This window comes from Gorilla gorilla, chromosome 2 (assembly GCF_029281585.2).
Source record: "Gorilla gorilla gorilla isolate KB3781 chromosome 2, NHGRI_mGorGor1-v2.1_pri, whole genome shotgun sequence".
In the NCBI taxonomy this organism is placed as follows: Eukaryota; Metazoa; Chordata; class Mammalia; order Primates; family Hominidae; genus Gorilla; species Gorilla gorilla.
In genome coordinates this window covers 200,076,871-200,102,027 of record NC_086017.1, presented here as the reverse complement: position 1 = coordinate 200,102,027, position 25,157 = coordinate 200,076,871, and the positions used below count along the sequence as shown (strand labels likewise).

General features: G+C 38.7%; 1 pseudogene; it reads left to right on the top strand.

Annotated features, from left to right (window-relative positions):
* The first annotated feature begins 24,020 nt into the window (after positions 1 to 24,020).
* On the top strand, positions 24,021 to 24,774 carry LOC101151161 (enolase-phosphatase E1-like; annotated as a pseudogene).
* The last annotated feature ends 383 nt before the right edge of the window (positions 24,775 to 25,157 follow it).

Genomic DNA, 25,157 nt, shown 5'->3' with positions numbered 1-25,157 from the left:
TCTGTAGCTCTCATAGCCAGCCGGTGGGCCACGAAACAGTGGTGGAATCAGTGAATGCATTCTGGTTACTGATTGAAGATAACCAGAACGCATTCATTGATTTAGTAGGCCTACTCTGTGCTGGGGTAAACAATTAGTTCTATGGTATCAAATGAAAAGCCACAGCACAAAGGCAAATAGCAAATCCCCGGTTTACTCGCACACCCTTCTCAATCACCTTTGCCGACCCACCCATTCTCAAACCAGGAAGAGTAAAGAGGTCTTGGAGAGATAAGATAAAGTACTGAGTTGCCCATTCTCTGCCATTAGGCACTATAGAATAATGCTTGAAAACTCTATTCAAACACAGATGATATTTTATCGTGTTCTGTTGTGTTTTCCTCAGCACATCTTAAATCCCAAGGGACTAGCCTGATGGCTGTTTCCTTTTCCATACAATTTTGATGCCTTCCAGTGTCCATAAACTCTGAAATCTATTGTTCATGGAGCATGTACAATCTCTTACAGCAAAAAGAAAATCCAAATTAATAATCCCATTGCTTTAGAGCCTCCCAGGCTTCTTGTCAGTCCAAGAAAGACAGTAAAAAATACTGCTTTAGAACGAAAAGAAGCATGAATAGCAACTAATTTCTCATTTATACATTCAGTATTTGGTTAAAGTAAAATTGTACTAATTCTTGGGCTGTGAACTACATTTTAGAAACCCAGGCCAAGGTTATTTCCCTACATTATGATTTGCAACTTTAGCGGCACATTGGAATCACCTGTAAAGCTATAATAATCACTGATCTCCAATCATATTTGAAGAGATCCTAATTACATTGTTCTGGGGTACAGCCTGTGCATGAAGAGTTTTAAAAGATGTCCAAGTGATTCCAATATGCAGCCAAACTTGTGAACAACTGATCGCAGTGTGCTGCCTCTCCTAGTGACTAACTGCGAACAAAGTAGATTCCATCAACAGTGGACAAAGTCGATGGCACTCGCATTGCTCACCCCATTGGCCCCTCTCATCACTCACACACATGCAGATACATACGTAACATGACCATTATTTTTATTTAACTGATGCCTGCTGTCTCCATTTAAAGTAGGACCCCTTGAATCATTTTCTTAAAGGACCAGATTGTAAATATTTTAAATTTTGCAGGCCATGCAGTCTCTGTAGCAACGACTCAAGTCTGCCATAGAAAATACATTCAAAAATGTGCCTGGCTGTATTCCAATAAAACTTTATTTACAAAAACAAACTCTTAGGCGAGAAGCTAAAGTTTGCTCACCCCTGACTTAGAACCTCTAAGGCATATAAAGAAATTACTACATTTTTTTTTTAAAACTGGGACTGTAATGATTGTGAGGACAGTGCTCTTTAGAATACAGTTGTTTCTCAATCCATATGTAGCTTTCCCCCACCACTCCACACGCTTTCTTGCAGTCACAGGGCCTGAGTTCAAGTTTAGATTTTTGCCTTGTGATTAGAACTCCATTATAGTTGTCAGAGTGTATTTGCCTGCCAGAGGAGAGCCACTCTTTCAGAGCAGAAGCCATGGCTGCTCCCCAAAAGCCCATATCCACAAATGTTTATTACTGTTCTGATATCCCAACAGGCGTGTCTCTCCCTCTGGACACCACTACCTTCTCCTCGGTGCCTGTATTGCATCATTTATCACTTTCCACACTATTGTGTTATGGGTTCTGCACAAACCCTTTCACATCCTCTAGGCCCTTTGATTAGAACATCCTCCTGGGAGATAAGTAGAGCCAAGATGATCATCATCCAGATGTTAAGGTAAGAAAACTGAGGCTCAGCAAACATTAAGAGACAAAATCTAGACTTGAACCCAGCCCCTGTACTGCAAGAAAGTGTGTTTAGTGATCGGGAAGCTGCATGTGGATTGAGAAACAGCTATATTCAAATACACTTCGTAGTTTTACCAATTTTCTTAACTGTAAAAATATATATATTAGTAAATACTTACTTTGAAGGGTTATTTTGAGAGTTAGGAATTATATAATTAGTGTTCCTGGCATTAATACATGCTGAATAATAGCAGCTACCATTACTACTGCTATTGATACTGCTGTTGTTGCTGTTTATCCAGTATTCTTTTCATTTCGTATATGCTTCCATTTTCTGTTACACGCTTCATCCTGTTTTGTATAGTGCCTTTAGTTTACTAAGTGCTCAATTACTGCTGAATAAATTTAATTAATTAATTATTTCATCATATGGACCTGTGTTGAGAAGTTTCTTCCACCATTAGTCTTTTAAAAGTAATGAAAATATCCCCAAAGGAAGAAGAAAATTAGATGACTCCTTTCAAGAAAGATGGTATATAATGGGAATTTCCTTCTCAACTCAAAATGAATCTCCTTAGCCACATGTACGTGCCCAGAAACACTTTTGTTCACTTCTTTAAATAAAGGAACATAATCCCCAGCTAATTTCTCTTTTTTATGGAATTATTAATGCTTAAAAGTCAAGAAAATCAAAGCTGTCAGCAAAATTTTCTAAATTACTAAATATTCAACTTTGGCTAAGTCCTCAATAAAAATGATAGTTTTTTCCTGATTTGAAAATTTTCTTGGAAGATACCTCAAAATACTCCTGGAGAGTTCTAGATTGGGCCAAAAGTTCAGACTCAGAATCTGATTTGGAGATAGCTCATTCAAGCTCCCCAGTCACCTCTCATCTGTTCCACTAGAAAATCAGTGAATCAATTAAGATATACTGAGTCCCCACTTTGTATCACACTTTACTCGGCACTGAGGTGATACAAGATGCAAAAAGCATTTTCTATGAGTTCAAGCAGCTTATGATCTGCTGAGTAAGAACAGATGTAAACTTCTAAAATAGACTTTAAAATATGCTGTAAGGCATTGGTTTAAAAGTGAGCAATAGTCCCACCTTCTCACCCCTCCCAGCCCATTACTACCCTTCCCAGCCTCTGGTAATCATTCTTCTACTCTCTATGTCCCTGAGTTCAATTGTTTTGATTTTTAGATCCCATAAATATGAGAACATGCGATGCTTGTCTTTCTGCGACTGGCTTATTTCACTTAACATAATGATTTCCAGTTCCATCCATGTTATTGCTTATTTCACATTGCATGTCTGTATCAAAACATCTCATATATTCCATAAATAATACACCTACTATGAACCCACAAAAATTAAAAATAAAAATAAAATTTTTAAAAATGGGCAGTGTGGGTTAGGATAGGCAGAGAAAGCTTCTGAGGTTAAATCCCCAGATCTGGATTCCTAGTGATACACGTACTTATGCTGAATACTAGAGGCTGAGTAGGCATTTGAGTCGGATGGAGGGAGTAATTGCTAGAAAAGGAGAAAGAATCTTTTCCAGCTGTCTCAAAAAGGAGGCCTGAAGAGCAGGTTTGCGAAGGGTTCTGCTCCATGCAGTCATTCAGGGTTCTGTGGTGCCTTATAACTCCCCTCTTGCCTAAGCCTTCAGAGTCCTCTACATTCAGCCAGAGAGTGAGAGCTAAAAGAGAAAAGATCACATAAGGAAGAGTTTTATCCACACACGAAGTCTTTATTAGATAGAAAAGAGTGTGAATATTGGTGAACACTACTGGCTTCTGCCAGAACTATCCATCGTGTAAACAGGGGGAAATAAGAATATGCATTTATATTTCTTGTCATTTCAAAACTACACACTAGAAACCTAATCACAGTAAGCAAGGAAACACACAGTGACTAGGAACAGGGGTGGGAAACAGATTTTTAGTGTACATCTGTTAACACTGTATTTTTTTAACTTTAATTTTAGGTTCAGAGGTACATGTGCTGGTTTACTATATAGGTAAATTGTGTCATGGGGGTTTGGTGTACAGATAAATGTTAAATTTTTGAACCACATAAATGCATTACCATTTCCAAAAATACGGCAACTATTAAAATGAAATTAAAGAAAACCTGGTGCTCACATTCATCCAAACATTTTATCTTTTTTGGCCCTTCAGCAGCATCAGTTTTCTCTGTCGGATTCACCTATAATGTTTATTTTCACCGAGTTTTACTCGGACAAAATGGCGAGCAGATTTAATCAGGGGCAAGGGCCATATGGTAAGATCCATTCCTGGATTCTCAGCCCTATGGTATAAATCCCCCACTACCCCCAAGAGAAGGAATTGCAAGATCTAAGTATACAGCTGTGAGTATCAGAAAAAAAACATTACTGCAAGGAAAACTTTGAAGAAGAACAGAATATAAATATTGAAACATGGTACCCTCTGGCATACACAAAGAGTCTTTAAAAGGGTAGCATTTGGGAAAGTAGAAGGATCAAGAATGACTTCTCATACCAGTCTACAAGAGAGAACTGTAATGCCAACCCATCTAGGGATAAAACTAAATCTCTAGTCATACTCAGTCACCAAAGATGAATCAGGAGAGTACATTATACAAATTGACCTTTGAAGTCAATCAATATACAAGCCAGAGCTCTACAACTAGATCCTAGAGTGCTTAGCTACTGCAGGTCTCCAAGAATTTTGAAGAACAGTCTCAAAGAGGAGAGATTAAACTTTTCCTGTGTGGTATCAGAGAACAGAACTGGAATCCTAGGTAAAAGTCCTAATGTCACATTTTGTTCCAAATTAAGAGGATTTAACATAGCTATCCAGAGATAGGATAGGCTACTTTGCCATTTTAAGGAGACAGTAACACAGAGCCATGGGGCTTACTGGTTGGAAGTGCTGTAGGAGCCTTTAGGGCTAGGTAGTCTCCAAGTCCATGTTAACCTCAAAGCTTTGTGACTCAGTGCCTAATGGATGACACTGGCACTGTCATTTTCTCTAATTCTCTCCCTCTCTGTGCGACTACCTGAACACTAGTGCATGGAACGTGGTTTACACCAAGCAGTAAGTAGTACCCAAACACAATCATTGTCTCTGAAACAACAGCTTCAGGTGACTATGGCAAATGAAAAATAATGTCGTTATGCCTTTAATACACCTAACAGGTTAAGCCGAGCTCATATTTCAGTCTTTGTTTAGAAGACTCGGAAGCCATTTTAAAATTATTAATAGCTAATATTTATTGAGTTCTTACTATATATAAGCTAGGTGTGGTTAAATGTTTTTCATGTATTAAATCATTCAAACCTCTTGGAGTGGGTGGCCCTTGAGCATGTGCTTAAAAAATAAGTAAGGTGCTGACAGGTCAATATACTGAGCAGATAGAAAATAATGCCCAGGTTCAAGTCCTGGATGAAACCAGTGTTGGTTCAGAGCAAGCTCCTACTAATGTACTCAAGTCCTCTATTGTACTGGAGAATTCTGTTTCAATATTCATCAGATGAAGGGTCATGTCTGCAGACATAAAAGATGTAGATTCATAAAATTCCTTCGGGTAATTTATCAACATGGAGCTCCAGGGAGAACGGAGTGAGCAGGTTTCCCTTAAAGTTAAGGACTTTAGAGAGGCATTTGGGATGCTGCATATAAAGGTTCTTCCAACTCTGAATTCATATGCTATATGGAATCTGTCCAATGGCCAGGCAAGCCCTTCCTACATAGTATGACTCTAGAAACTGAAAAATTCACCTGGATTAAAACATCACCTTTCTAGCTCAGCTCTCTGATGCCTATGGCATCAGATTTTTGCCTCACAATTTAGACTTTAGATCTGTCAACAGCTTAAGTATAAGAAAATCCCTGTGAAATTTACAGATATATCAGTTGTTTTCACAAGAACAAGCTGTAAAGGAGGAAAGTAACAAGGAAAAAAAAAAGAGAATGTTGGCCTCTGTGGAGGAGACAAAGCAGGAGGTTGGAAATGTAGAGAATAAGTATCCCTGAATCAAGTATCTGCATCAGGGTGGCCTGGGCCCATGAGGCAGCGCACTGCATATTTAAGGCTCTTCAATTTATACCCATCCTTTTCTTCATAACCAGAACCCACTAGGCTAAGGAGTATTATGGAGCCAGCTCCAGAATCCAAAAGACCTAATCTTAAGCCAAAGGCCACGTTAACTAGTTGTGCTGTCCTGGGCAACTTGGGCTCTGCCCGCTAAGTTCCTCTTCTATAAAATGGAACTTTAAGCAGTTTGCCTGCCTTCCTCCAACAGATACTGAGAAGGTTAAGTAATATTTACATTTAAAAAACACTTTGATAAGTAAAACAGCAGCACACACATATAATGCATTATTGTTGTTTCTGTATTTCCAATCCTCACACTCAGAAATGGTCATGGAGCTCCTCTTATCTTGAGTCATGGAAGTCAAAGAAGTGAGTCATGGAGCTCATTTCCATGACTTGAAACTCACTTCCATGACTTCCATATCTTGAGCCAAGGAAGTGAGTCATGGAGCTCATCTTGTCTTCAGCATCTTTCAATAACACAAAGCTGCAGTGGTCTGAATGTTTGTGTACCCCAAAATCTATATGTTGAAACTTAACTCCCAAAGTGATGGTATTAAGAGGTAGGACTTTGGGGAGGTAAGTAGATCATGAAGATGGAGCCCTCATTAATGGAATTAGTGTCTTTTAAAAGAGACCCAAGGGAGCTTGTTTGCCCTTCCAACCAAGTGAACACACAGTCCTGAAGTGAGCAAAGCCTCAGCCTATGGAGAAAGGGTCCTCACCAGACACTGAATCTGCCAGCACCTTGATCTTAGAATTCCCAGCCTTCAGAAATAAATGTTTGCTATTTGTAAGCCCCCAGTTTATGGGATTTTGTTAGCAGCTCGAACAGACTAGGACAAAGGGTAAAATTTCTTCAAGACAAAAAGGTTTTGTTGTTGTTGTTGTTGTTGTTGTTTTATTGTTGTCATTTAGTTGTTTGTCTTTCTTGCTTAAATATTTCAACTCAAAAATTGCGAAACTTGAAGAGTGAATGAATACATGTCTCTGGTTGGGGAGATTTGATGTTTCATGTTGTTAACATTCTCCAAAATTCATTTTTACATTTAAGACCATTCTAGTTAAAACTCCAATGTCATTCTGAAGTGAGGAATAATTTAGAGGACTTACAAATAAGATATTAAATGAGGTCAGATGTGGTGTTTCATGCCTGTAATCCCAACACTTTGGGAGACCAAGGCGGCAGGATCACTTGAAGCCAGCCTGGGCAACGAAACAAGGCCCCATCTCCACAAAAATACAAAAATTACCTGAGCACAGTAGCGCTTGCCTATAGTCCCAGCTACTCAGGAGGCTGAAGCAGGAGGATTGCTTGAGCCCAGGAATTTGTGGCTGCAGTGAGCTGTGATCATGCCACCACATTCCAGCCTAGGCAACAGAGTGAGATCCTGTTTCAAAAAAAAAAAAAATACATATGTATAATATATATAAATATGCACATGAACATACATAATGGAATTAAAGAGCTACAATTACCTCATTAATAGGATACTGGTATAGGAATACAGAGATGGGCAAATGAAACAGAGAGGGAAACTCAAAAACAGAGCCACACACATGTAATAATTTTGTACCTTAAAAATGAGGTGAGTGTGTTCCATTTTTAAAAATGAATCCATCTGCATACTTATATACAAACTCCTATAGAAATAGCTGAGTAATGTTTTAGGGTAAGCATTTTAAATTAAAGGAGAACAAAAAATTCAAGAGTAAATAAAGGATATGGAACAATTACTTAACTATTTTGAAAAATAAAAACCTAGATATTAGGTTTATATCATAATATCTACGGTATAAATTTATACCATATGCTGAAATAAATTAGCCCTTTAAAAATATGGTTGATGTTTACATGATATCAGGATGAAGACAGATGCAATATAGTAAAAGATGTACACATTGAATCCAACAACCACCACCAAATGATAAACTAAACTAAATTGAAGCAAAAATAGCAGGTAAACACTGCTACAAATCAAAAAGAAAAATCCAAATACTCCAGAAGAAAACTGGCCAACAGCTAACTATTGCATAAAACATTCAGTCTATTCCATAATTTTTAAAGTCAACTGAAATAATAAGAATGTAATTTTTTCTACCAAACTTGTAAATGTGTTATTTTCTTTTTTATTATAGTATCCAAATTTGGCTATGGTGTAAGGAAATACTCAGCTAGTGGGAGTATAAAAGGGTATAATATTTGGCAATATGTATCAAAACTCTTAAATCATGCATCTTTTAGATTATTTAAGCCATCAGATTCAAACCGTAGAAATTTATCCTGAATAAATAATCACAATAATGGAAAAATATGTACGTATATATGTATATATGGGAAAGAGTGTTCATTGTATAACTATAGCTAATAAAGCCCATTAGAAATCATCTAAATATCCAAGAAAGTGGGGAGACCTATTATATAAATTAATACATTTACATAATCAAATATTATACAGCCAATAAAAAAAGTAATAAATATAATAACTATCATTTCTTGCCAGGCGTTTTCCTAAGTACTTTTCATGTGTTAACTCATTTAATTTTCACAAAATCCTATGAAATGTGTATTACTTATTCTCCTCATAAGAAAAAAAGGGCAAATAAGTTATTTTAACCTAGATCCATAGTCACCATATGGCACGATGGAATTACGCAGTTAAGCAGTGTGGCTCCAGAGCCACTGCTCCTAACCCCTGTGCATACTGTCCATACTGTGGTGGAGAAATATGTAATGTCATAGGAAAATGCTTTGCTTACTTCAGAATGGTCTCTTTTCTGTAGCTCTTATTGTAGGCATGCCATGAGTGCTGTGATCAACAAATAGTATTTAGACACCAACAGCTGCCTTTGACTCACACCAGAAGTCAAGGAGACTTCTGTTTCCCTCACCACCACCCCATTTAATCCAACAGGGAGTCCTGTTATCTTCACTTTCAAAATATGTCCCAACTTCAACCACTTTCCTTCTCCACTGATTCCACCCTAGAACAAGCCAGCTCTTACGTTCCCCTGAACAACCACACAACACCTCCCTAACTGATCTCACTACCCTTACCCTTACCTCCTATGATCCTTTCCACACAATAGCCAAAGAGATTTATGTTTTTTATTGATACATAATAATTGTGATGACCAAATATGGGTAATTGGGACACTCATCACCTCAAACCTTTATCATTTCTTTGTGTTGGGAGCATTCCAAATATTCCCTTCTGGCTACTTTGAAATACACAACAAATTACTGTTAACTATGGTCACCCTACAGTGCTGCTGAACAATAGAACTAGTTCCTTCAGTCCAATTACATTTTAGCACCCATTAACAAACCTCTCTTCATTTCCTCCCACACCCCCTCAGCCTCTGGTAACCATCATTCCACTCTCTACTTCTGTAAGATCAACTTTTTTAGCTCACATATGAGTGAGAGTATGTGATATTAGCCTTTGTGGGCCTGGCTTATCACTTAACAAAATGAACTCCAGTTCCATCCATGTTGCTGCAAACGACAGGGTTTCATTCCTTTTAATGACTGAATAGTATTCCACTGTATGTGTACCACACTTTTTATCCATTTATCCATTGAAACAAAAAGGTTAATATTTTTAATGTAATTCAGACTACATCACTCTTTTTCAAAACCGTCTACTGTCTTTACACAAATTCTTTACCATGACCCACAAAACTCTAGCATGCTCTGGTTCCTTTCTGCCTTTCTAACATCAAATAATACCATATGTGTTTCCTATGTTCCAGCCATACTGGCCTTGTGTCTTAAACAAGTCCAGCTGTCTCCCATTTGGGGAACTTTATAGTTCTCACTCTTCCTTTCCCTAAACCTTCTCAGAGCTAGCTTCTTCTCATATTTCTAAGCTACAGCTCACATTTGATTTCCTTACAGAGGTCTTTCCTTAATGCCCAATTTTAAATACATCCCATTATTTTTTATCCCATCACAACACTTGATTTTATACTCATGTAAATTATGTTACTTTCATATTTCTGTTTGTTAATGGTCTGCCCCCATAAGAACATAAGTTTCATGGCAGCAAGAACACTTTCTTTTTTTTATTTTTATTTTTATTTATTTATTTATTTTCTAATTCTTTTTCTTTCTTTTTTTTTATTATTCTTTAAGTTTTAGGGTACATGTGCACACTGTGCAGGTTAGTTACATATGTATACATGTGCCATGCTGGTGCGCTGCACCCACCAACTCGCCATCCAGCATTAGGTATATCTCCTAATGCTATCCCTCCCCCCTCCCCCCACCCCACCACAGTCCCCAGAGTGTGATATTCCCTTTCCTGTGTCCATGTGATCTCATTGTTCAATTCCCACCTATGAGTGAGAATATGCAGTGTTTGGCCTTTTGTTCTTGCGATAGTTTACTGAGAATGATGATTTCCAATTTCATCCATGTCCCTACAAAGGACATGAACTCATCATTTTTAATGGCTGCATAGTATTCCATGGTGTATATGTGCCACATTTTCTTAATCCAGTCTATCATTGTTGGACATTTGGGTTGGTTCCAAGTCTTTGCTATTGTGAATAATGCCGCAATAAACATACGTGTGCATGTGTCTTTATAGAAGCAAGATTTATAGTCCTTTGGGTATATACCCAGTAATGGGATGGCTGGGTCAAATGGTATTTCTAGTTCTAGATCCCTGAGGAATCGCCACACTGACTTCCACAATGGTTGAACTAGTTTACAGTGCCACCAACAGTGTAAAAGTGTTCCTATTTCTCCACATCCTCTCCAGCACCTGTTGTTTCCTGACTTTTTAATGATTGCCATTCTAACTGGTGTGAGATGGTATCTCATTGTGGTTTTGATTTGCATTTCTCTGATGGCCAGTGATGATGAGCATTTTTTCATGTGTTTTTTGGCTGCTTAAATGTCTTCTTTTGAGAAGTGTCTGTTCATGTCCTTCACCCACTTTTTGATGGGGTTGTTTGTTTTTTTCTTGTAAATTTGTTTGAGTTCATTGTAGATTCTGGATATTAGCCCTTTGTCAGATGAGTAGGTTGCGAAAATTTTCTCCCATTTTGTAGGTTGCCTGTTCACTCTGATGGTAGTTTCTTTTGCTGTGCAGAAGCTCTTTAGTTTAATTAGATCCCATTTGTCAATTTTGTCTTTTGTTGCCATTGCTTTTGGTGTTTTGGACGTGAAGTCCTTGCCCATGCCTATGTCCTGAATGGTGATGCCTAGGTTTTCTTCTAGGGTTTTTATGGTTTTAGGTCTAACATTTAAGTCTTTAGTCCATCTTGAATAGATTTTTGTATAAGGTGTAAGGAAGGGATCCAGTTTCAGCTTTCTACATATGGCTAGCCAGTTTTCCCAGCACCATTTATTAAATAGGGAATCCTTTCCCCATTGCTTGTTTTTCTCAGGTTTGTCAAAGATCAGATAGTTGTAGATATGCGGCGTTATTTCTGAGGGCTCTGTTCTGTTCCATTGATCTATATCTCTGTTTTGGTACCAGTACCATGCTGTTTTGGTTACTGTAGCCTCGTAGTATAGTTTGAAGTCAGGTAGTGTGATGCCTCCAGCTTTGTTCTTTTGGCTTAGGATTGCCTTGGCGATGCATGCTCTTTTTTGGTTCCATATGAACTTTAAAGTAGTTATTTCCAATTCTGTGAAGAAAGTCATTGGTAGCTTGATGGGGATGGCATTGAATCTGTAAATTATGTTGGGCAGTATGGCCATTTTCACGATATTGATTCTTCCTACCCATGAGCATGGAATGTTCTTCCATTTGTTTGTATCCTCTTTTATTTCATTGAGCAGTGGTTTGTAGTTCTCCTTGAAGAGGTCCTTCACATCCCTTGTAAGTTGGATTCCTAGGTATTTTATTCTCTTTGAAGCAATTGTGAATGGGAGTTCACCATGATTTGGCTCTCTGTTTGTCTGTTATTGGTGTATAAGAATGCTTGTGATTTTTGTACATTGATTTTGTATCCTGTGACTTTGCTGAAGTTGCTTATCAGCTGAAGGAGATTTTGGGCTGAGACGATGGGGTTTTCTAGATATACAATCATGTCGTCTGCAAACAGGGACAATTTGACTTCCTCTTTTCCTAATTGAATACCCTTTATTTCCTTCTCCTGCCTAATTGCCCTGGCCAGAAATTCCAACACTATGTTGAATAGGAGTGGTGAGACAGGGCATCCCTGTCTTGTGCCAGTTTTCAAAGGGAATGCTTCCAGTTTTTGCCCATTCAGTATGATACTGGCTGTGGGTTTGTCATAGATAGCTCTGATTATTTTGAAATACGTCCCATCGATACCTAATTTATTGAGAGTTTTTAGCATGAAGGGTTGTTGAGTTTTGTCAAAGGCTTTTTCTGCATCTATTGAGATAATCATGTGGTTTTTGTCTTTGGCTCTGTTTATATGCTGGATTACATTTATTGATTTGTGTATATTGAACCAGCCTTGTATCCCAGGGATGAAGCCCACTTGATCATGGTGGATAAGCTTTTTGATGTGCTGCTGGAGTTGGTTTGCCAGTATTTTATTGAGGATTTTTGCATCAATGTTCATCAAGGATATTGGTCTAAAATTCTCTTTTTTGGTTGTGTCTCTGCCCGGCTTTGGTATCAGAATGATGCTGGCCTCATAAAATGAGTTAGGGAGGATTCCCTCTTTTTCTATTGATTGGAATAGTTTCAGAAGGAATGGTACCAGTTCCTTCTTATACCTCTGATAGAATTCGGCTGTGAATCCATCTGGTCCTGGACTCTTTTTGGTTGGTAAACTATTGATTATTGCCACAATTTCAGCTCCTGTTATTGGTCTATTCAGAGATTCAACTTCTTCCTGGTTTAGTCTTGGGAGAGTGTATGTGTCGAGGAATTTATCCATTTCTTCTAGATTTTCTAGTTTATTTGTGTAGAGGTGTTTGTAGTATTCTCTGATGATAGTTGGTATTTCTGTGGGATCGGTGGTGATATCCCCTTTATCATTTTTTATTGTGTCTATTTGATTCTTCTCTCTTTTTTTCTTTATTAGTCTTGCTAGCGGTCTATCAATTTTGTTGATCCTTTCAAAAAACCAGCTCCTGGATTCATTAATTTTTTGAAGGGTTTTTTATGTCTCTATTTCCTTCAGTTCTGCTCTGATTTTAGTTATTTCTTGCCTTCTGCTAGCTTTCGAATGTGTTTGCTCTTGCTTTTCTAGTTCTTTTAATTGTGATGTTAGGGTGTCAATGTTTGATCTTTTCTGCTTTCTCTTGTGGGCATTTAGTGCTATAAATTTCCCTCTACACACTGCTTTGAATGCATCCCAGAGATTCTGGTATGTTGTGTCCTTGTTCTCGTTGGTTTCAAAGAACATCTTTATTTCTGCCTTCATTTTGTTGTGTATCCAGTAGTCATTCAGGAGCAGGTTGTTCAGTTTCCATGTAGTTGAGCAGTTTTGAGTGAGATTCTTAATCGTGATTTCTAGTTTGATTGCACTGTGGTCTGAGAGATAGTTTGTTATAATTTCTGTTCTTTTACATTTGCTGAGGACAGCTTTACTTCCAAGTATGTGGTCAATTTTGGAATAGGTGTGGTGTGGTGCTGAAAAAAATGTATATTCTGTTGATTTGGGGTGGAGAGTTCTGTAGATGTCTACTAGGTCCGCTTGGTGCAGAGCTGAGTTCAATTCCTGGGTATCCTTGTTGACTTTCTGTCTCGTTGATCTGTCTAATGTTGACAGTGGGGTGTTAAAGTCTCCCATTATTAATGTGTGGGAGTCTAAGTCTCTTTGTAGGTCACTCAGGACTTGCTTTACGAATCTGGGTGCTCCTGTATTGGGTGCATATATATTTAGGATAGTTAGCTCTTCTTGTTGAATTGATCCCTTTACCACTATGTAATGGCCTTCTTTGTCTCTTTTGATCTTTGTTGGTTTAAAGTCTGTTTTATCAGAGACTAAGATTGCAACCCCTGCCTTTTTTTGTTTTCCATTTGCTTGGTAGATCTTCCTCCATCCTTTTATTTTGAGCCTATGTGTGTCTCTGCACGTGAGATGGGTTTCCTGAATACAGCACACTGATGGGTCTTGACTCTTTATCCAATTTGCCACTCTGTGTCTTTTAATTGGAGCATTTAGTCCATTTACATTTAAAGTTATATTGTTATGTGTGAATTTGATCCTGTCATTATGATGTTAGCTGGTGATTTTGCTCGTTAGTTGATGCAGTTTCTTCCTAGTCTCGATGGTCTTTACATTTTGGCATGATTTTGCAGCGGCTGGTACCGGTTGTTCCTTTCCATGTTTAGCGCTTCCTTCAGGAGCTCTTTTAGGGCAGGCCTGGTGGTGACAAAATCTCTCAGCATTTGCTTGTCTGTAAAGTATTTTATTTCTCCTTCACTTATGAAGCTTAGTTTGGCTGGATATGAAATTCTGGGTTGAAAATTCTTTTCTTTAAGAATGTTGAATATTGGCCCCCACTCTCTTCTGGCTTGTAGGGTTTCTGCCGAGATATCAGCTGTTAGTCTGATGGGCTTCCCTTTGAGGGTAACCCAACCTTTCTCTCTGGCTGCCCTTAACATTTTTTCCTTCATTTCAACTTTGGTGAATCTGACAATTATGTGTCTTGGAGTTGCTCTTCTCGAGGAGTATCTTTGTGGCGTTCTCTGTATTTCCTGAATCTGAATGTTGGCCTGCCTTGCTAGATTGGGGAAGTTCTCCTGGATAATATCCTGCAGAGTGTTTTCCAACTTAGATCCATTCTCCCCATCACTTTCAGGTACACCAATCAGATGTAGATTTGGTCTTTTCACATAGTCCCATATTTCTTGGAGGCTTTGCTCATTTCTTTTTATTGTTTTTTCTCTAAACTTCCCTTCTCACTTCATTTCATTCATTTCATCTTCCATTGCTGATACCCTTTATTCCAGTTGATCACATCGGCTCCTGAGGCTTCTGCATTCTTCACGTAGTTCTCGAGCCTTGGTTTTCAGCTCCATCAGCTCCTTTAAGCACTTCTCTGTATTGGTTGTTCTAGTTATACATTCTTCTAAATTTTTTTCAAAGTTTTCAACTTCTTTGCCTTTGGTTTGAATGTCCTCCCATAGCTCAGAGTAATTTGATCGTCTGAAGCCTTCTTCTCTCAGCTCGTCAAAGTCATTCTCCATCCAGCTTTGTTCCGTTGCTGGTGAGGAACTGCGTTCCTTTGGAGGAGGAGAGGTGCTCTGCGTTTTACAGTTTCCAGTTTTTCTGTTCTGTTTTTTCCCCATCTTTGTGGTTTTATCTACTTTTGGTCTTTGATGATGGTGATGTACAGATGGGTTTTTGCTGTGGATGTCCTTTCTGTTTGTTAGTTTTCCTTCTAACAGACAGGACCCTCAGCTGCAGGTCTGTTGGAATACCCTGCCGTGTGAGGTGTCAGTGTGCCCCTGCTGGGGGGGTGCCTCCCAGTTAGGCTGCTCAGGGGTCAGGGGTCAGGGACCCACTTGAGGAGGCAGTCTGCCCGTTCTCAGATCTCCAGCTGCGTGCTGGGAGAACCACTGCTCTCTTCAAAGCTGTCAGACAGGGACATTTAAGTCTGCAGAGGTTACTACTGTCTTTTTGTTTGTCTGTGCCCTGCCCCCAGAGGTGGAGCCTACAGAGGCAGGCAAGCCTCCTTGAGCTGTGGTGGGTTCCACCCAGCTGGAGCTTCCCGGCTGCTTTGTTTACCTAAGCAAGCCTGGGCAATGGCGGGCGCCCCTCCCCCAGCCTCGCTGCCGCCTTGCAGTTTGATCTCAGACTGCTGTGCTAGCAATCAGCGAGACTCCGTGGGGTAGGACCCTCCGAGCCAGGTGCGGGATATAATCTTGTGGTGCACCGTTTTTTAAGCCGGTCCAAAAAGCGCAATATTCGGGTGGGAGTGACCCGATTTTCCAGGTGCGTCCTTCACCCCTTTCTTTGACTCGGAAAGGGAACTCCCTGACCCCTTGCGCTTCCCAGGTGAGGCAATGCCTCGCCCTGCTTCTACTCGCGCACGGTGCACGCACCCACTGTCCTGCGCCCACTGTCTGGCACTCCCTAGTGAGATGAACCTGGTACCTCAGATGGAAATGCAGAAATCACCCGTCTTCTGCGTCGCTCACGCTGGGAGCTGTAGACTGGAGCTGTTCCTATTCGGCCATCTTGGCTCCTCCCCCACTTTCTTTTTTTGAACCACCAAATTCCCAGCACCTGAAATCGTGCCTGACCCTTAGCAAGAACTTCGTATGTTTTTTAATTGAACAAATCAGTGATGGAGGAAATGAATGAATGAATGAATGTGAATTTTTTTTTCTCTGGCAAGGGTAAAGTTAAATTCTGATGTGTAGAGAAAGGATCTATGTAAAGTAAAGCCAATGGGGAAAAATCGTGTCTCAAACTAGAAACAGAAATCAGGGTCTTGGGAGAGGAGCAAGGGGAGGAAGTACAGAGGAGAAAATTTCCCTTTTTATACTTCCTGATATAGTCATAAAGATATATAGGAGACAGCTCCTGGAATGTAATTGTTCAGATGTCCCTTCATGAAGATATTTCTAGGAACTATAGATATGATATACTTTGTTTCAGGAACCCGAGAGATTGTGGCCATTCTTTGAGGCTGAAGGGTAGCTATCTCAGACAGTGAATTACTTGAGTCAGATCGAGGGTGACCAACTCATCTCAGTTTATCTAGAACTATCCTGGTTTTAAAGCTGAAATTCTCATGTTCCAGTAACCCTCTCAGCCTCTGGCAAACTGGAACAACTGATCACTCTAGAAGATCAAAACGTTACACTGTACTTCATAAGAAAAACATTTTCCTATAGCTTTCCTCAGAGTTTGATGTATTTAAAAATCTGAGGAAAGATTTTCTGAACTGTACAGAAAGTGAGAGTATTTAAAGAGGACCATCTGATGGAGCCAGTGATTACAGTGAGAGCCCCAGGGGAAAAGTGACACATAAGGCAATAGAATGGATGCTTCTCAGCTTAGAAATTCTTCTACCTATGTCAAATCTTGAAAATGTTTGCTAAAGAAAAAAATGCATAGAAGGAGGGAGAGAGAGAGGAAAACATAAATGATATGAATTTAAAAAGCAGTTCTGGCCGGGTGCAGCGGCTCATGCCTGTAATCCCACCACTTTGGTAGGCTGAGGCTGGTGGATCACGAGGTCAGGAGTTCGAGACCAGTCTGACCAATTTGGTGAAACGCTGTCTCTGCTAAAAATATAAAAAATTAGCCAGGTACGGTGGCACGCGCCTGTAATCCCAGCTACTCAGGAGGCTGAGGGAGGAGATTCGCTTGAACCTGGGAGGCAGAGGTTTCAGTGAGCCAAGATCGCACCACTGCACTCCAACCTGGGTGACAGAGTGAGACTCAGGAAAAAAAAAAAACAAAGAGAAAGAAAGAAAGCACTTCGAACTGGCACTGATGAACCTCACTTGCTTTGAGTTGTTTTTCCAGCAAGGAAAATAGTTTGTGCCAGTGTACCTACCCTCTAGCACCAAGTCCCTCTTGTAGTCATGTTGCTCATAGCTAAGAGGTATCTCATAGTTTAAGACTCAATTTCAGTAGAAAACATATTTAATTAATTTCAACATATTTTCCAGATTAAATGTTAAAGTAAAATACAAATAGATGGAGATGCCATTTTTATTTCTGATCTTTTTGTATACGGCATCTTCTCTCCTAGTAGCTTTTAGAAAACTTCTCTCTGTCCACAGTATTCTTGGTCTTTTTTTCACTTCTTATGATAGCCATGACATGTACATCTTCAACCTGAAAAATCAGGTCCTTTGGATCTGGGAATTTTTTTTCAATCATTGATTGGGTAATTTCTTCTTCACTGTTTACTCTGGTCTTTATTTCCAGAGCTCCTGATAGTTGACTCTTTGAGGATATGGTTTAGTCTTTCAATTTTCTTCTTTATTCTATTAACTATGTCCTTTGTCTTTTTTATTTTAATTTCCCGGTTATGTCTGTATTCCAGCCATTCTTCAGACCTTTTTATTACATATTTTTAATCTCCCAAAGCTCTTTTTTATTCTCCAGTTGTTCTTGTTTCTTGTTTGGTTTTTAAAGATATGAAACATCATATTCTTATTTCCAGAATATTCTATATTTTTATATCTCTCTGAGGATATTGTTTATAATTTTAATTGGCTTTCATTATATCTACTTTAATTATTTTTATTTGTTATTGTATTTTATTTATTTAGTCTGTTTTGTGAGAGGCTTTCCACAGATGCTTTTCTTTTTTCTTGGAATTGTCTGTTTCCTTTGACAATTTTTCTTTAACTTCGATACATTTTTCTTGTTGCTATTGAACAAGTCTTTATATATTAAGGATATTAGCTTTCTGCTTTAGTATGGTCATAATTTTCTTAGCAATTAATTACTTGCCCCATTAAGACATCTGCATAGAAAATTTTAATTGCTATTTGGTTATATTTAGTGATCATTTTATCTTGGTGGTTTCAGTAATACTTAGACAAACCTTCCACAATGGAAGATTATATTTTATAAAATGTAGGTTTTTCTAAAATTTTAATGGTTTCTCTCATTTTTTACATTGATATTATTAGTTCCTACAGAATTAATTTTGGTGTAAAAAGAAAAGATTTCACTTCCTTTTTTCCCACACAGCTAGACACATGTATCAACATAATTTATTGAGAAATACACTGATTGGAAATGTCATTGGTATCACTTAGGGTTGTATTTGGCTGGATATTTTATAAGCCTTACCAAAGTCATTAAATTAAAAAGATATTTTCCAACATTTAAGCAGAGATCCACAGATTAAAAGTGCTGGACTGTTTTTGCATTGCCATTACTGTCTCTAAAATCCTGCTCCTTATATCTTTATTCTTACAGTTGCCTCATGTGATGTAAAGGCTGCTCAACCCCTCACCTAAAATCAGTATATTCAGACAAGAAGGAAGAAGACAGAGCAGAAAAGGAGGGGGAAAACAAGGAGAAGGGGGATGAAGAGGAGGATGTGATGGTGGTGGTAATAAGGAGAACTAGGCAATGCCTTTAACAGGAAAGGACCTGTCCCTAAACCCCAATAGACAGCTATTTACATCTTCTTTAGAAGGCTGTATCTTATGGACATATTTGCTGCAAGAAAGGCTAGGAAATGATTTCTAAAGCTGGACATATTGTTACCTTAAGCTTGTATGCGGCTCCCATTAGTAAAAGAAAAAAGGACAATGGATGTTGGATATATAACTAACAGTTGGGTACCAATTGCTACATGCACTTGATAGATGACTTAGTGCATTTGGTTGTGTATAAAATAATAATGCAGAGTATTTTATAAAACAGAACATCTGGAAACTAATTAGTTATATGTATTTAAAAATAAGAAAAATTAATAAACCAGGCAACTATTGACTTCAGGGAAAACAAAGAACTGTATAAAAACTCAAGCAATCATAATTTATTATTTATCTTAACAATAAACCTTGCTTTTACAGTCATAATAATGTAAACATTGAAATCTTTCTGACTTCAGAAGATAAGAAAAAATATTTCAAACATAGCCTTTAAAGTTCAATTTATTCATCCTTTCTCAACTCCTGAGCCCCAGGTTACAATGCATCAAGAACCTCCCTGAGGAGACTAATAATAATTAATATCACAGACGCCCTGGGTTCAAGTGGATATCACATCAATTAAGACAACTCTCCATGCTAACTCTTCTTTAAAATGTCTCTAGCAAGTGGTTAGTTAGCTTCTGCTTGAACACATCCACTGACAAGGAGCTCACTGGTATGGACAGTTCATTCAATTTCTAGACAGCTCATTCAATTTCTGGACAGCTCTAAACACTGCAAATCATTCCCTGTAATCAGGTGAAGGGACCTACTCTAACTTTAATTTAGTCTTTCTTTTTTACTCCCTTAAGTCCTACAGAACATACAATTCTTCTTTCACAGGAGGAATAGATATCTGCTATTTGAATACTATTGCCAAGCTATGCACTCTCTGTCCTCTTTATGTTAAATTCTTTAGGCCCTTCAAACATTTTAAAATGATGTGGTTTTATATTCCAGTGACATTTTAGATATGTTATCTGGAATGCATGTCATCTAGTTAATGTCCCTCTTAAAATGTGGCACCATAGCAGAACATGGTTGCCAAGGAAAAAATATGAAAAACCATGTTTCCAAATTTCATTTTCTATTAGGAGATACCTTGTAATATGATTAAATTTCCTTTTAAATCTTTTTGGGATCGTTTTGGAAAAAGATAAGATTGTTGGTCTTTAAAAAAAAACTTATGGAAAACTATGAATTCCATCTTCTAGACCTTTACGACATGTTTCCATTCACTATCCACAATACTAAAAAAGTGCCAAAGTCTAGGTATGAAGTAAGAAAAAATGGGGTCTGGGTGAGCCGTTCTCTCTTTTAGGAATCAAAGAAGAATTGTAAACTAAGATATTTTTCAACAATCCTAAATATCAGATTACTTTAGGATAAAATTATTTTCCAATACTCTGTCCTAGTCACATGGAGAAGATGTCCCAATTTGCTGAATTCAAACAGCCAGAAGCTGTTTCTGATCTGCAGTCTTTTTCAGTATTCTTTTGCTTCGTATCTGCTTATTCCTCTTTATGCTCATTTAGAACACACTAATGGAAGTAGCCTGACACGTGGCTTTCCATTTTGCCACTCTTTCTCAAGAAATGTGATTAAAGAACTTGGAGTGGGCTGCTTTATGCACAAATATTCAGACAGTCTCTTAGCAATAAATGGCTGTCGCTTCTATTATCTGTCTGGCTCTGAGTTCTATTATCTGTTGTGAATTGGTGCAGGGCTCTGTAAAACAGTTTTTAGGCAGCCTCATTACACCCTTCCACACCTTCTGCTCCATCTGAGTGATACTGCTGTGATTGCTGGGTAATGTTTGCCATTAGACGAGGCACATAAAAGAATCAAGCTATGACTAATTCACTCGATGGCTGTGTGCCCTGTGTCATGCTCATTAACACCTCTCAACTCTGTTATTAAAGAGAAGCACACAGCAGACCTCAGTGGGCTCACATTTATACTATAGGCTGCCTTATTTTTCCATTGGAACCCCATTTTTATCACAGACTAGTCCTGAGCACCCTTACCTTCTACCCCAGGCCTATTCCATCCTGTTACACTCATAAATGCTTATGAGAATCTACTGATAAGAAAGGCCTTTCTTATCAGATTGTCTGAAAATGAGGGTTTTGCCCACTGAAGAATCAGCCAATCTGATTTCAGCTGAAAAGTCATCCTGAGATGCTCCTAATGAAAGCTCAATGAAAGAAATAACAATAACAACACCTTAAACTATTTGTTGAATATATTAAAGTATATCCAGCCCTTTTATAACCATTATTTCCCTCGAGGTTCACAGCAACCCTGTATGGTAAGCTGCATAAAGAGTACCCTACTATTAGCTTCAACACTAGATTTCTAACTCAGAGGCGACATTATATAAAAGACTAATAGCTCATCTACAATGCTGAGCAAAATGTAAAGGAATAGCATCATTTTTGTTAGGCTTTCTCAAGCATAGTAATCAAAGTAGTAGAAAAAGCAGAAAGAGAGCGAACATTTTTCTTAGTACTGACTCATGTGTTCTAAGATGATACGGGCATCATACTTACCTTCCTTAATCATTTAACTCCAACTGAATAGTCAGTCAGAAGTCCATACGACTTTGGGGTCCTTAGGGTAAGTATTGCAATTGTTCACCAATATCTAGATATTCTCTACTTCTGAGTACATGAAGGATTCCACTAATCCACCTCTTGAAGTTGGACATGGCCATTTGACTTGATTTGACCATGAAATGTGAGTGGAAGCATTTAATTGCAGATACAGGATTCTCTAGTTTGGCTTTTCCCGTACCATAAGAATTGTAAAAGCTTGTATCTATATGGGGAGACCAAAATATTTAAGCAATTAAAATACTGAGTCAGCACATGGGATACAGTTGTCCTGTAGAAACACCTAGATCTTCAGTAGAAACTGAATGAGCAGTAAATAAGACTGTCACAAAAAAAAAAAAAAAAAAAAAAAAAAAAAAAAAAAAAAAAACTACCGTAGGTCAGATGCAGTGGCTCACACCTATAATCCCAACACTTTGGCAGACCAAGGCAGTACGATCACTTGAGGCCAGGAGTTTAAGACCAGCCTGGACAACACAGCAAAACCTAGTCTTTACAAAAGAATAAAAAAATTAGCTGGGTGAGGTGGCATGTGCCTGTAGTCCCAGCTACTTGAGAGGCTTAAGTGGGAGAATCATTTGGGCCAAGGAGATTAAGACTGCAGTGAGCAGTGATTGCACCACTAGACTCCAGCCTGGGTGACAGCCAAACTCTGCCTCGAAAAAAATAATTACTGAGATTTTGGTGTTATTTGTTACCAGAGCATAACCTGATCTCTACTGACCGATGCAATCTTTGTTTGCTCTAGACGTATCATACAATTGAGCTATTTTTAGAAATAAAAAAATAGAAAAACATTAGAAATGAAAAAATGGGGAAAAACACTGTAATTGGGCCAACTTGAATAGTATGTCCTCCATGGAACAATAAACTACGGCCAAGGTTAGGATCGAGGTTGTGAAAAATCATGGTGGCTCAACTAACACTAATTAATTGGAATAAAAAAAATAAGAGTTTCTAAATAGAAATAAGAAGTATCAATAATAAAGAGAAGCCCTCTTTGGATTGTATCTTAGGGTGAATCCATTGGGGAAAGTGATGATAACAAAAACAAATTCAACTTTGGGAGGCCGAGGCGGGCGTATCATGAAGTCAAGAGATCAAGACCATCCTGGCTAACATGGTGAAACCCCGTCTCTACTAAAAAATACAAAAAAAATTAGCCGGGCGTGGTGGAGGGTGCCTGTAGTCCCAGCTACTCGGGAGGTTGAGGCTGGAGAATGGCGTGAACCCAGGAGGCGGAGCTTGCAGTGAGCCAAGTTCGCGCCACTGCACTCCAGCCTGGGCAACAGAGCAAGACTCCGTCTCAAAAACAAAACAAAACAAAACAAAACAAAAACAAATTCAACATTCTGGTGGGAAAGGGAGATCCAATTATCTCTAACATGGGTCAGAGACAGAATTTAGCAATGTATTTGTAACTATTTGAATAATTTTCCAGAAAGAGATTTCCTGGGCCAGCCAGATGTTTTTCTGTCCATTCTCTCTCCTACTATAGGGCACCACTTACTCACCAGAAAAACTTGAAGCCTGAACTGGAAGCCTTCTATCTAGATTCTCCAGAACCTCCTTTGCTCTATGATTCCAGATTTGACTTTGCTGATAAGAACTCACATGAGATTTTGAAAGGCAGGACTTGGGAGATCAAGGCAGGCACATAGCTAACCAGAAGGAAGTTATTCAGCTAACCAAAATAGTCAGCTGGGGGCTCTCCCTGAAAATCAAGAATTGCATCAGTTTCCTAATACATTTTATAACTACTCACTACAGAGTTTCAGGGTTTTTTTCCTAACATTTTGGATATACCCTTCCTGATTTCTCTCCCAGGTAATCCCTAATTTCTATATTAAACTTTACTATTTCTGCATTGCTTTACATGACTGTTTTCCTGTTCTAACAAGGACTGGAACAGGTAGAGATCTAGTTGGATACAGGTAGAGAGATTCTAGGCTGGTTGACCATAAAGTACTTAAAATGGTCAAAAATCAGGGTAGGTTTGGTAAAGAGAGAATGAAAGAAATAGAGAGAGAATGAGAATGAATCAGCAAATTGATTGAATTCCCTTTGAAATAATACAGCAAACCCCAGCGTCCTACATCAGAGGACATATTTCCCTACAAAATGTTTGAGGTTTTTTTCTTTTACTATGAAAGATATAAGTGATACAATTGATGAAATGTGAATAATATCTATAAGATTAAATAGTGTTGCATTCAAGTTAATTGCATGATAATGATTGTACCCTGGTTATGTAAAAGAATATTCCTATTTTTTGGATGAATTCAGGGCTTCTGGGCAGCAGCCTTCTCTAGTTCCGGGTGTGCAAAGGTGGCCTCTCCCAACACAGGCCAGGCTGCACACAGTCGCTGGCTCCAGGACTGTACAGGGCTGCAGTCTACGCTGCTCTACGTCCTCCCTACCGTCAGGCAGATTCCCATAGTAGCATCCAGTAGGGAAATGGTCGTGCTTTCAGTGCCCACTGAAGTCAACCTGATCCCATTAGACGTGGAAGGACATTTTATTTCCTTATATTGAAGAAAATGTTAGAGTATCTGCAGACATATTGGGCAGAAGAGGAGTGCCCGCAGGATATCAATCTCTTGAGGAAACAAGCTGAAGAGGATGGGGCTGTTCCTATCCCTGCAGCAGGAAGATATGCGGCCTGGGAATGGAGTGGATGATCTGCAACAGATGATCCAGGCCGTGGTAGATAAGGTGTGCTGGCAGATGTCCCTGGACGGAAAGACCACCATGTTCAAACAGCTGCAGGACCACATGTGAAGGGCAGCATTCACAGCTCGGACCATGAAAGCAGAGTTCTTTGCAGATGTGTTTCCAGCAGTCAGGAAGTGGAAAGAGGCTGGAATGAAGGTGTATATCTATTCCTCGGGGAGTGTAGAGGCACAGAAACTGTTATTCGGGCAGTCTGCGAAGGGAAAGATTCTTGAGCTTATTGATGGTCCCTTTGATACCAAGATTGGACACAGAGTAGAGAATGAAAGTTATCAAAGGATTGCAGACTGCACTGGGGGCTCAACCAACAACACTTTGTTTCTGACAGATGTTACTCAAGAGGCCGGTGCTGCTGAGGAAGCAGATATGCACGAAGCGGTGGTGGTGAGACTTGGAGACGTAATTGAAAGATGATGAGAAGACTTACTACAGCCTCATCACATCCTTCAGCAAACTGTACCTGCCCTCCTCAACCTAAAGAAGGGTTTCCAAGGAAGACCACGCTGTTTCTCACAGAGTTGTCCCTGTTGTGTCCAGTTTTATTCTAATGGTAAAAGTAACTTACTTAGAAAACACACGTGTATACACATATGTATGCCAGTATATATATATGTGTATATATATATATATATATGTATGTATGTATGTATGTATGTATGCTCAAATTAACTTCCACAGGAACATAAGTGAAAATAGAGAGTCAGTTCAGTGAAAACAAAACTTATTTAAAGATGCTTATATGTAGAAATTGTTTGAAATCATACTCTAAACCTTACTGAGGGCAAAGTGTAATTGATAGAAGACATTGCTAAAATACTTACCTAATGTGTGATGTTTATAAAGTCATGTACCAAAATGGAA